Genomic DNA, 8,776 nt, shown 5'->3' on the forward strand with positions numbered 1-8,776 from the left:
CCAACGTTTGGTTGGCTGTAATACTATTACAGCCTGAATCCATTCAGCCCCTATTACATGAAAAGGCTGTAATAGCCATTCATTGCCTACATATCCGATTGGCTATTCCATCCGGCTCTCTTTTCCCAATTTTCCAATTTCTGCCCTCCTTCATCTTCTCCTTCACTTTCTTGCCATTTTTCAGATCTTCCCCTTTATCTTCTCCCACAGATCTGTAACTTTCTCTCCTTCTGTTCACTTTCTCTCCTTCTGTTCCCATATTTCAGGTACTTTATTTTTTCCTTCTTTTTAACGTTTCTGTTTTGTACTTTAGAAACTGAAGCAAAGGCGAAGAAAATGGAGAAAAAGATGACAAAAAAAATTTACTGGAAATGTTAGACAGTGTTTCTTTTCTTCATTTTATTAGTTTAGAAATTTTCAACTCTTTGCTTAAAACCCATTTCTTGGATTTTGTTGTTTTTTCAGGGTTTCTAAAAAGAAAAAATTTTCGAGGTAATATGCTTTGTACCCTTTTACTTCTACTTCTTGTTTTAAACCCTTTCTTGCATGTGATCTTTGCTGAGACAGTTTATGCATGTCTATGGTCTTGCATTTTCTTTCTCCATCTTGCCGAAGTAGAGAGTTCCTTGTGTAGTTGACCTTTGTCAAGGTGAGTCTTTTCATATTCCAGATATAAGAGGAAAAAATTCAGCCAATCTCTTTGCTGTTTACCCGGCATGATGACTTTGTGAAGTTAAGTGGCTAAAATTTCTTGTTTTTGGCTGTTGATTCTCATCATTATGGTTCAGGCTACTAGTTCATAAACAGAAAAAACATAATATATATTTTTATCATAAATGTAGTTTCATGCATGAGTAGATATTGCTGTAATTGGAATTTTGATTTCATGTACCTGCATTCTCTCCTTGTTAGCATTGCATATTACTCTTCCCTTGTCCAGTAATGATGGATTAAGTGGATCTCAGTGATTCTTATATTAAAAGATGGGAGTTTTGTTAGTATCTCTGAACTGTTGATTCTAGTTCTTGGAGTTCGGGAACTCGTAAATTTCCATATTTCCTTTTATCTGGCTTTGCAATTGCATGTAAATCTGTTGTTGAAGTTTTCAATTGGAAATGGTTTCTATATTTTTCTTGAATGATCTGTTTATATTGTGCTCTGGATTTTTTTTTAAAGAAAAGAAGAAAAAATTATCCAATTTACGTTTATTAAAGTTAGCTTTGCAAATCGTCCATGAAGCATGGAGTTTAGAGGATGGATACTAAATCACAAGGGCCAGTTTATTTTATTATTATTATTATTTTCTTGAAGGAATGTCCGATTTCATTCTTGCATAAACAAGTAATAGAATTAAATGGGGGAAAAATTGATTCTTCTTAGAGGATATGAAATCCCACCATGTAAACGTCATACTTGAGATATTTGGGAAATGAGGGGAAAAATTAGACACTCTAGGAGACCCTTTAATATCATTAGCGATAGCTTTTCCTTTTTCCCCTGCATCTTGTGGTCTTTTTTTTTGTAATATTATTCCCCTTATCATTATACTTATTGGAAGTTATTACAACAGTTTTAGTGCCATCCTTTGCGACATGAATTGTCGAGGAGCCTTACATTACAACATTACATTATTGCACTGTCCCCTGCATCTTGTGGTCAATTTAACTTTTACTTGTTTTATAAGAAAGACTCATTTAGCAACTCAATAACTAATCTTCGTGGCTGATCATAACAGCCAATTTCTTCTCAAGTCACTCCCTAATTTGTGTATATCTAATATACTTGGAACAAGAGATGAGCTTGGTAGTTTTTGTTGGTTTATAAGGACAAGGAAATAATAATAGTATGCTTTTTCTTAGAGAAATAATAATTTGGATTTTCATAACATGTTAGTATAAATTACAAAAAGAAAAGAAGATTACATTATGAGACAAATGTACTAAGATTATGGCACATGGAACATATATATATCTATGCTGGTGGGAACATCCTATCCTAGTCCCTTGTGCATTTATGCTAATGCTAGCAGTAATGTAAGAGTTTTTCGAGGGAAATTAAACTCTTGGGTAAACTTGAGATTTGAGTGCAATAAATAAAAACAAATATTTTATCAATTTTTTAGGCAAAGATAGAAAAGAAAGTTTGCATGCTGTCGAGGAATTTAACTGACCAAAAGATAGAATTTTTAGTGAAATTTCTAGCTGTCAAGGGAGCTGCTGAAGCATGCAGTTTGCATGCATGCTGTCTAATTTCTTACCAATTTAGGTGGTCTGATCGATGGTTGTTTATTGTTGTCCAAATAAAAATTAAAGATCAACCAAATGATGAGGGAATTAAAATGGTCTGAACAATGTGAAACTAAATTGTTAAATATTAACTAATGATGTCCAAATGGATATGATTTATGATGTTAGTAAGCTAAAAATTTAGGTGTTAAATGCTGCAATTTATGGTGTTTGAAAGTTGTGATTTATGATATTCGAATGATGTATTTTAAGTTGTTCGAATGTGTTAAAGAGTTGATTTAATTTAATGCCTAATGGTTGTTTACTGTTGTTCAAAGCATGATGAAATAAACATGTTAGGCGTAGTTTAATATATGCCTTGTTGAGCCATAAGGTTGTCCAAAACAAGACAAAATTTAGTTGTCTTTAAGATGTTCGAATGTGGTTGTTCGAATGGTTCTCCAAATTTTCCAAATGTGTCTTTAAGGTGCTCGAAAATGTCATATTAATGTTGTCCATGTATGATTTAATGTTTTATCATTTGGAGCTTTAATATTTTAACACAAGTGATGTTAATTTCTTGTCTTGATAACATCTTTATTATTTACTGATGCAGGTGGACAGACAAGTATCAGGTAACGGACATAAACAAATATCTTCACTGCAATGATGATACCATTACTCTTTTCTAGTAATATGGGAAAGACAATATATACATGTTAAACTACATTTACAATTCAGATTGGATCTTTTTACTTTAAACAAGAACATTTTGGTTATATTTAATTTTCGATATGTTTTTATTTTTGATATGTTTCATTTAAAACTATTTTAATCTTTTCATATATTATTAAACTATTATTATTTTTGATATCTTTAATTTATGTTATATTTAATTTTGGTCTTCAAACAATGTTTTATATTACTTATATTATTTGATTAAAAATTATAATTAATAAAGACAAAAATTTCGCTAAGGGTATTCTAGTCATTTTAGTTTTTTCTTATACTATTACAACATAAGAATACTATTACAGTTCTATTCCATTCCATTCAACTAAACAATTAAATTATTTATTACAGCTCTATTCAATTACAATTTTATTCTATTACAAGTGAACCAAACGTACCTCAGATTTCATTAATCTTGGGTTTGTATATATGCCTAGAAAAATGATAAAATCTTTTCAACTAAATAATAACGTGTTCAATTGCTTTTTTTTTTTGTTTTTCTTATACTAGTTCCCATGTGCTTTTATATGTTTATTTTTAAATTTATCAAATAATATATTTTATGATTTAAAAGAAAATATATTTACTAATTAGAAGAGAATTAATCTAATTTATAATAAAATTATATTTATTTTAAAAGTAGTGAAAAATAAAAAGTGAGAAACAATTAATAGCAAAATATTAAATAATTAGATAAAATAATTTGTCTTTTGAATAGGAGTCTAACTTTCATCTACAAAGAACTATTACTTTAATACTTTATTAAATTTAACATAATATTTCACAACATTCACAATTATGTAAACATTATTAAAATCAAATAATAGTAAAATTATCAAATATCTAATAAAATAACTAAACATCTCAAATAATAATTAAAATCATACTTTTTTTCTTTGTGATGGAAACAAAACTATTAAATAATTTTAAAATATGATTTTTCTAGTAATTTTTAGATGTTATTTTGAATGAAAATACATTGCTCATGCATATATTTATAGTGCTAAATATTAAGCTTAATTGGTATATAATTGCGACACTAATTAAATGATAATTAATCTAAAATAATAAATGTAATTTAATATGAATCCAAAGCCTATTTAAGTGATATTAATAAAACAATTATAATTATAACTATTTTATTAATAATGTTTCTATTAAATCTTGAATATAAAATTACATTCATAATAAAATATTAATATAATAATTATAATTATAATTTTTTGTATTATATTTTATTATTGATTTTATAGATTTAAAATATGAGAAACATAGATAACACAAAATACTAATTCTTATTTGATTGATTTTTTTTATCTTAATTTCTCAAATAGATATATTCATACTATTTGTTGAGTTGAGACTTGTGTTGAATCCGATTTGATTAAATGCAATTAGTATTTATACAAATTATTTAATTAAATTATAGAATATATTTATTTTCTTTCGAGTTTTGATATATTAATTAAGAATAAACATATTATATTTTTAGACTAGATTACCAATAAATTGATATTATCTTTATATATATATATAAGGTTAATCTTATACATTTAATTTTTATTAATTAAAATTTAATATTTAACTAAATTATAAGATATATTTATTTTCTTTTGAGTTTTGATATATAAATTAAGAATAAATAAATAAAGTTATACATTATAGATTAGATTACCAATATATTAACATTATCTTTTTATATATAATGTTAATATCACAAATTTAATTTTCATTATTTATAGAATCGATTTTAATATTATTAATTATTATCATATTTAAAATAAAATCATATATATTTTATTTATTTAATTATAAAAATTGGTTTTAATTATTTTTAATTTACCCAATTATATTCTATGATTTTATAGATTTATAATATTAATAATATATTATGTTTTTTAAATAGAACTTTTAAAAGATATGATTAAATTAATTAATTTCACATTAATATATTATCATATTAATTAATATTAATTTTATTTTATCACATAATAATACTAAATAAATGTTAATTTAATAAAATAATTAATAATAAAGGGTATTATTATAGTGGGTCGAAAGTGTTTTATATATATATATTATATGTGTGCGATATTAGATTATATTATAACACATATTAATTTTCATATTATAATCTCATTGTAGGTTAAGTACATATTTTATTCATCCAAGAAAGGCAAAATGTTGGTACAAATTACACTAATGTCCTACTAGACAGCTACAAACAACGGTATCATCTCAGCTATTTATAATTAATTTTCGATCTCTACATCTATGATCAGAAGTATTTACTACAAAAAAATATAGATAAAAGGAAAAATATTCTCATTGTCAGGACCTCAATATATATACAAGTAATGTCCCATAATTTTTACTATAAAGGAAATATTTTGTAACAAACAAATAGTAACAAACAAATGGTGAATGGTGAATCAGTTGAGAATTGAGCTGAGTTGGCCATTCTATTTGTTATTCATTTCTTCTGATATTCCTTCTGCATTTCCTTGCTGAAATTCTTCAAGTGCAGTAACATTCAATTGATCTCGAAATCTGGAAAATGCACTTGCTGTTAGTGGCTTTGTTAAAACGCCTGCTACTTGATCATGCCCAGGAACATAGTTCACTTGAAGCTTGCCATGTAAGACCATGTCACACATAAAATGCAAAATGAGCTCAACATGTTTGACACGTGCATGTAAGACCGGGTTTGCAGCCAAGGCTACAGAGCTGGAATTATCACACCACACCACTGGAGCCTGTTGTAAAAAGATTCCTATCTCACTGAGAAGAGACTGAAACTAAATTATCTCTATAGTAGTATTTGCAAGGCTTTTGTATTCAGCCTCAGATGTGGACCTAGACACAACCCCTTATTTCGTAGACGACCATCCAATCAAGTTGTCACCAAGATAGATGCAAAAACCAGATGTTGACTTGTGGTCTTCAAGTGAGCTTGCCCAATCCGCATTAGGGAACCCTGTCAGACGGACTGCCGAGGGTTGAAAAACTAGACCATGATCTAACGTACCTTAAGATTCTTTTTACTACAGTCCAATGCACATCATATGGCAAGTGCATATACTGTGAGACTTTATTCACTGCAAATGTAATGTTAGGTTGAGTTAAACAGATGTATTGAAGGCCCCCTACAATCTGCCTATATTTGGTCCCATCTTGGAAGTGTGAACTAACAAGAGAGGACAACATTGGTGACCTGACCATTGGCGTAGCAACAAACTTGGCATTCCACATCAAGTCCAAGAATAAAACTAAGCTCTTCTAAGAAAACTGACTATAGAGAGATTGAATAACTGATTCAATCGAAGAATTAAAGTCACCAGTAACTATGATATCATCGACATAAACAAGAAGAAACACATTACTACCAGGTACTTCTTGAAGAACAATGAATAATCAGTCTTGGAAGATTGAAATTGCAGGTCCTAAACTAAGAAATCATGAAGTTTTTTAAACTAAGCTCTAGGAGCCTGTTTAAGCCTGTACAGAGCCTTGTTAAGTTTACAAGCTAGCAGATTTCCATTAGCATCGGCAACCTCGAACCCTGGTAGTTGTCTCATGTACACCTCATCAGCCAAACTCCCATTCAAGAATGCATTGTTGACATCCACATGTCTTAACTTCTACATGTTAGAAACAACTAAAGAAAGCATAGTGTGCACTGTGTTAACTTTTAATAACAGGACTAAATGTTTCATGATAATCCATACCCGCAGCTTGAGAGAAGCCTTGTGCTACGAGGCGTGCCTTGTTTCGAACAACTGAGCTGTCACGATTCTTTTTATTTTTGAACAACCACTTACACCCAACAAGGGGGCGATTTGGAGGAGGGAGAACCAAACCCCATGTGCCATTAGTAGTCAGAGCCTGTAATTCATCAAGAACAATATCTTTTCGTAATGGGATAGACATGGATTCATGAATGTTGGAGGGTTCCATTGTACTAGCAATCGTAACATAGGCTTTAGGTTTGAAAATGCCATCCTTACTCTTTGTAACCATAGAATGGGTGTTGTGAGGAGGAGGTGGATGAGGATCATGCTGTGTAGCACTTGTTGAAGAATCAGGAGATAACGCGTTGTTAACAAAATCAGATGAGACTGATGGAAGCAAAGTGTGGGAGCTCTCATGATAAGTAGTAGTAGAGAGAAGCAATGGAGACTCAGGCAAAGTAGAAGAGACCACAACACGTGGTGGTGAAAGGACAAGTGGTAGTGTACACGTAGAATCATTAGTGGTGGAGCTATTAACTGGAGAGGCTGTAGATAAATCAGAACGATCAACATGAGGAAACACACCCTCATCAAACTATACATGTCGCAAAATGAAGCTCCTACCATGTTTGTCGACACACTTGTACCCTTTGTAACTTGGAGCATACCACAAGAATGTGCACGAAGTGGATCAAAACTGGAGCTTGTGTTTGTTATATGGTATTAGATAAGGGTAGAAAAGACAGCCAAATACTTGAGGAATTTGTAATCAGGTTCTTGGTTAAACAACTTCTCTGTAGGGGATATACCATGGAGTGCTTTTGTAGGCAGTAAGTTCATTAAATAGATAGTAGAAGTGAAAACATCAACCTGATATGATAGAGGTAACGATACTTGAGCAAGAAGGGCTAAGCCAATTTCAACTATCTATTGGTGGTGCCTTTCAACCAGTCCATTTGTTTAGAGGTACTTCGACAGGAAACACGATGTTGAATGCCAAAAAGTTGGAGATGAAGGTCAAAACTACAAAATTCCCCACCTCCATCACTTTGGATTTTTTTGATCTTAGTTCCTAACTACAACTTAACATTTTGTTTAAAGAGTAAAAATGCTTATAAGGTATTTGACTTGTTTCGGAGAAAGTATATCCATGTATGTTAAGAGAAACAGTCCACAAATGAAATATAATATTTATAACCATTAGAATAACAATGAGCAGGGCCTCATTGATCCATAACAACTAGTTTACATGGTGCAATATAGACAGGTGTGGAAGATTTAAATGGCAATTTGTGATTCTTGCCAAGTGCACACGTGTTACAAAGTGAAGGAAATTTGATTCGTGGAACAATGATATTACATTATTGTGACGCATTAGCTAAAAATTCAGTGGAAGGATGATGTTGATGCCACCGAGTGAGCTGAGTTGTGGTTTCAAGAGTCATAGACTTGCTAGTAGATGCGTCATGGACAGAGGAACTAGAGACAGTGTTTTTGAAAGTAGTGAATTATTTTGTGGAAGGTATGGGTAGCAGTTGATATAACCCATTTGACTCAACGCCTTGAAGCAAGATCTTGTAAGTCACTAGATCATTCACATAGCAACATGAGGGATGAAATTCAAAGAACACATTATTATATGTTGTAAACTTAGAAACTAACAAAAGATTTTTGTGTATTGCATGAACATATAGCAAATCAATGATAGGTATGTGAATGGAACTAGAAGAAATATACGACTCACCAATGTGAAAAATAGAAGCAGAATTCCCATTCCCCACAATCACTTTACCTGAGCCAATGTAAGGGTTGCAATAGGAAAACTTGAACGGATCATTAGTCATATGAGTGGTGGCACCACTATCAGGATACCAAGTTACACCAGTGACAACGTTTATGGTAGTAGGCTTGGAAGCAGTGGATGAAGAATCACCTACACATGATTGAACAGTAGAGTGGAAAGAGGGCTTGTAAGATTTAGTATGAACAAAGTCGGCTTCAAGATGACAATGCCCAACAAAACCATTGTCTATGTAGCACACGTGGGCTAAACAAGGGCCAAAACTTGTGCGAGTGATAGAACCAGAA

General features: G+C 30.9%; 2 long non-coding RNA genes across 2 annotated transcripts; both read left to right on the forward strand.

Moving 5' to 3' along the window:
• The first annotated feature begins 236 nt into the window (after positions 1-236).
• On the forward strand, positions 237-1,138 carry LOC105773846 (uncharacterized). The gene is made up of 2 exons (XR_001127193.2): positions 237-266; positions 466-1,138. It is a non-coding gene; the product is annotated as an uncharacterized LOC105773846 (long non-coding RNA).
• Positions 1,139-1,612: 474 nt separating this feature from the next.
• On the forward strand, positions 1,613-6,127 carry LOC128041942 (uncharacterized). The gene is made up of 3 exons (XR_008197108.1): positions 1,613-2,860; positions 5,103-5,187; positions 5,569-6,127. It is a non-coding gene; the product is annotated as an uncharacterized LOC128041942 (long non-coding RNA).
• The last annotated feature ends 2,649 nt before the right edge of the window (positions 6,128-8,776 follow it).

This window comes from Gossypium raimondii, chromosome 6 (assembly GCF_025698545.1).
Source record: "Gossypium raimondii isolate GPD5lz chromosome 6, ASM2569854v1, whole genome shotgun sequence".
Classification (NCBI taxonomy): domain Eukaryota; kingdom Viridiplantae; phylum Streptophyta; class Magnoliopsida; order Malvales; family Malvaceae; genus Gossypium; species Gossypium raimondii.